The sequence below is a fragment of the Corvus brachyrhynchos genome, unplaced genomic scaffold (genome assembly GCF_000691975.1).
Source record: "Corvus brachyrhynchos isolate BGI_N302 unplaced genomic scaffold, ASM69197v1 scaffold103, whole genome shotgun sequence".
In the NCBI taxonomy this organism is placed as follows: domain Eukaryota; kingdom Metazoa; phylum Chordata; class Aves; order Passeriformes; family Corvidae; genus Corvus; species Corvus brachyrhynchos.
Window position 1 is genome coordinate 3,538,918 of NW_008237436.1, and position 4,952 is coordinate 3,543,869.

The 4,952-nt window shown below is 40.4% G+C and overlaps 1 protein-coding gene across 6 annotated transcripts in view; it reads left to right on the forward strand.

The window, feature by feature from the left end:
• The window catches only part of STARD13 (StAR related lipid transfer domain containing 13), a 329,105-nt gene that overhangs the window by 37,349 nt on the left and 286,804 nt on the right, over nt 1-4,952 (forward strand). For 2 of the 6 annotated variants that reach the window (XM_017731328.1, XM_017731329.1), the window contains exon 2: nt 207-261. The gene's annotated coding sequence lies outside the window, so the exon portion shown is untranslated. Of the gene's footprint in view, nt 1-117; nt 262-1,479; nt 1,592-4,952 lie in introns of those variants that run through there. The other 4 variants (XM_017731330.1, XM_017731331.1, XM_017731327.1 and 1 more) reach the window with 4 other exon arrangements.

The window sequence follows — 4,952 nt, forward strand, 5'->3', positions numbered from 1 at the left end:
CAGCCGTGTCCCACAGAGCAGATGCTGCCCGTGGCCGTGACCGGCGTGCAGGCAAGCAGCATTCCACATGTGCTCCCGGGTCTCCCGATTGGTGTGCTCCGCCGAAGGGGCTGGTCCTTGAAGTCAGCTCCTGTGCCTGTGACAGATGATATTTTTATGCAAGAAAACAAAACCAGGATATCTGATGGACTGTGTTATCTTTACAGACAGCTTGGAGCTACAGATGCAAAGCAAGAAGTTTTATGCTTGAACTTCAAAACTGTGAGTGGAATTTAAAAGCAGTTTTAAATGCCTACTTTTTTTTTTAATTTTGTTTGTGTGTGTGTGTGCACCTCTGCATGAAGTATATATATCGGCATAACTTCATTATCGAGCAAGCTGTTGTGAATTCTCCTAAGATGAAATAATTATTGCTTTGGAAAACTTCATAAAGTGTTAGCTTCATTTACAGCTGGACTAATACACGTGTGTACACTGAGGAGAGAAGGATATTTTTTTCAAGTGAGTGCAATTAGTCTAGTTGGAAATTATTTCAAATCATCTTTTCCACTGGAAAATCTGTTTGAGCAGGACTAGTTGTACTGAGGGAGAATCTCCTGGGAGTTATCAGCAAATGTCAGGCTGGTCTGTGTGTCTTTGTTACAGGCACATTTGATGTTTGTTTGTGTGTGGAGAGGGATTAGGTTCAAACCTGCTGTTACCATTGTGTGGCACTGCACTTGCTGGATGAAAAATCTGTTGGTACCAGGTGTTAGAAAGCTGGCCAATTAATGATGATTGCAGGAAATTAGTTTAAGAGAATATTGTCCTTTATGATGCAGATTTACAGAACTAATTCTAACAGATACATTGCACTAGCACAGAAGGATCATTTCTGTAGCTGAAACATTAATAACCTGCTCTTTCTTGCATAGGAATAATGAAGTGGATTTCTGTGGGAGAGGTCTAGGGGTTGATACCCGGACCAGGAATCCAAACCTGAACAGGCAGTTTGCACGTCCAGGCTTGTGATATTTTCACTTCCTTATGGGAACTGTCCCTGATGGTCTAAAATGACCCCTGTCATCCTAGGGTGTTATTTTGTGTATAATCTTGTGCGACAAGAGCTATATGCTACAACTTTTCTTGGCTCACTTCAATGTTGAAGCTGAGATACATGTTCTAAAATAAATAAATTAAAAAAAAAGTTGCCTTAAGTCCTGTCTGGATTGTTCAACAGCTCTTTCTAGCTACCCAAAACCATCCAACACCCTTCTAAATTTAACATACATTGTCCTTAGTAAGCAGGAAACTTCATGCTTCTGTTTCTTGGCAAGTGTGTTGCATCAGTTTATAAATTTATATTCTGGTGGGTCCAGGTGAAATCCAAAGGTTAAGTGAAAACTGTGGGTAACTGGCATGTTACCGCTAACTAGGTATAGGAGAAACCCCATCCCTGGTGGATCTATCACCACTTATTCTCCGTCTGGGTGCTTCCAGATCATGCAGCAACACAAACAGCATCCAGATGAGGTGTGGGCATACAAGTGCATTTCTGCTGCATTAGTCAGAACGCATAACGTGGGATGATACCAACTTCGTACAACCAGAGGTGAGGCAATTCAGTCCACTGCCTGCTAAAAATTAAATGCCAGTATTTCTTTAACAAATGAACTGCTGGAGTAAACCTGTAACTTTTTGCTGCTCTTATATCATTGGTTGCAGAGGTTTTGTTACCCCCCTGGCATCTCTAAAGTCAGTTATACTGTATCATCAAGCCATGCCGAGAATTAATCTGGACTTACTGGAAATAATACAGTGATGATAAATTTCCCTTACCTTAATTCCTTTTCTCTATCTTTTATTGGTCGCTACAGCGGGGACACCCTGGGTTTACCCAGCAGAGCAAAACACAGTGTTTTTCCCAAAACTGAATTTGGAGCCATCAGATGAGTGCTCCCGCAGAGAAAATCATGAAACTCAATATATTTTGGCCAAGGAGGCCTTCTTAATTGATGTGGAGGAAATCCTGAATGGAAGACCCCTGCTCATAGATGTATAATGAAATAGTGTTCTGTGTTGAACAAACAGCAGCATTTTTATTTCAATAATGTTAAAATCAATACATTTTCTTTTCACTTTCTAAAATAGCAAATGAGGCTTAAAAGAAAATCTGGGCACATATACAAATGCATTTCAGCCAACTGTCCTTTAAATGCTGATAAGGTCCTTAAACTAAAGGGCCTCTATAATCCTTATAATGTAAAACATTTCCTCTTCATGTCACGTAGTTTGGTTCTTCTTGTTCCCTTAATTTGGCAGTATTTTCTCTATTAGATATTGCTACCTAGATAGAATGGGCCAGACTCTCAGCTAGCAAGCATGAATAAAGAATAACTTCATTGAAGTCAATGACATGACCCTGGATTCATTCCAGTGTGACCAGAGTTGGAATGTGGTTAAATACATGCAGCTGCCATCCCTGCCAGGCTGAGCGAGGAGATAAACCAAGAGTTACTGCACTTGTGCATGTTGCTAGCAGAAGGATGGTCCTGCAAGCTCTCAGTTGTGCTTTCACCTCCAACTTCTTCCAAAGGCAAAGATTAAACAGAGCAAGCTCACTTGTATTCCACAAACTTTAGCTTTGTGTCTCCAATATATGCAAGGTTGAAGCTAAATCCAGCTATGCACCTTCATACCTTGTCTAACCCTTTGACATCCATCTCAAGCAAGGAAATGTATGTGTCGCTATTTATTTTCTTTCCTCCTGCTCTGAAAGATTTTAGGTTTTCCTTGATAATTTTTATGTTTGTGTTCTGTAGTGGTGATGTCGTTTTAGGAAGCTTGGCTTCTTGCTGTGAAGGTGCTGCTCTGTGTGATACTCCTGGTAGCTGCTTCCCCATTTCTGGAGAAAGTTCTTGTTTCCGTGTCTGTTGAGTGATGATAACCTCACTGTTCCCATGGCCTCCTACCCAGCAAAATAACTCCCAGGTCTTTGTCGTGGAGAGACTAATGGGATTATTTTCTATTGTAGGTGGGGCTTCCTTGCGACCGTTTTGATTTCCCTGTTCTGCATGCTAGGACAGTCCAGCGCTGCTGCACTACAGAGAGGAAAGGTTTTGTGTGGCTATCTGCAGCCTCTGTCCTATCTCCTGAAATGCATCCCAAAGGCATTAGTTGGCCTTGTTTCAAATGGGAGAGCCAGCTGACTGATATTGCTGGTCAGAAATATCCAGTTTATCCCTCTCTTGCTGCAGCTAAAGAACTGAATTCTGTGACATTTTTACCAATAGCAATTCATCTCAGCTGGTTGGAAATGCCACAGTTACAGAAGGATCTGAAGGGGGATGACTCTGCATAGGCTCTGGGGTGAGGCTGGTTTCCTAGTTACTCAAAAGGGCAAACAAAAACATGGTATGTTCAGATTTTAAGGAGTTCATTACAAATGCTACCTGCTGTGAGGATGTGTGTGTCCAGGAACACACACATCTCTAAACACTCAGTATCACCAAGACATAAACACACCAGTGAAGCCAACAGGGCTGTTCTTCTTTGGTGTTTCCCAGGTTCCTAGAATGAAGTGCATTAATATCTACCACTGAATTGGGGATTAGGTGAAGCTAAGACTCAGCTGAACTGTAGCTAAAATAGTTTCTTTTGAAGTACTTTTTATCATTACATATCAGATATCTTTGTGCTATGTGGGCATGATCTCAACAACAGCACTCTATTAATCAAAAATAACTTACTGAATTCTGTCTGCATAGGCACAAGGTTTACCTTACCAAATACTCATGTATGCAGCCTAATTGCAAAACTTTTATTAAAAATTTTAAAAGTTTATCAAAACTTAAAAATTTTATAAAATCTTACCTTTTCTAAGCATTTAGTATTTTGTAGCATTCTGTTGCTGATAATAGGTATGCATCACAGGCTGTTATTTTGGAACAAGTAGTTCCACTAGAAAACTAGAAAAATGTGATATTTTTATTTTTAAAATGAATATTCTGTTTCCACATGTGCATTTGTGAGATGAGGATATTTGTTGTGCAGTTAGTCAACAGGGGTTATGAAAGTGATCAAGCAGGTGAAGAGAAGCTGAGCACATACAAAAGAGTCCACAAAGTCAAGGAGGTCTGTGGACCTAAAAGATAACACTTTGGTCGCAACACTACTGATATCTCTGTTTTTTCAGGACTGAGAAGTATCACACTGTACTCTCATAAAACCTTTGCAAAGCTGGGGCCTTTGAGTCACCTGAGGGAAGCTGTCCAGAAGCAGTGTGTGGAAGGAAGGGAGTTACAGGGCAGAGGAAAGCACTGTAAAAACAGACTGGTGCTAATACAACACAAATGCTCCTTGAAGCTGAAAATGAGAAAGCACAAAAGATGTCAAGGGGAAAGATGAGGGTATGAGTAAGAGTCATGTACCTCTGAAGTTTTTTGCCCTTTGTGCTCTGTGTCTCATGCCTTAGGGTAAATGAATAATACTATGTTTTGAAGACAAATTAAGTTACTTTAATTAATGCATAACACATTGTTTTGAAGAAAAATTAAATTACCTTAATTAAATTGCTGGTTGTGGGTTCTCAGAAAAAAAATCCAACTGTATCCATATGTCAAAGGTATGGGCATCATTTGGTATCACACATGTAAGAGGAATATGCAGGGCTGGAGGGAGATGCACCACTGAACCCAGACCACAGGTTCTCTGGTTCTATCCAGAAAAATTAGAGGGATCCCAAACAGAGTTGATCCCAAAACCTTTACAGCCACAACTGGCTTTTTCAACATTTGAACCCCAGATGCTTTAGTGCCACTGCATTATGTCCTGAAATTACAGCAGTGTGAGTGGCATATCTAGACATCATAAAAAACCCTACCTTTTTCAACAGTTTTCATATCATATAGAAGCAGCAACTGATGCAGTTTCTGTCTGTCCCTTTATGAAAAAAGGGCTAAGAGCTCTTTCCC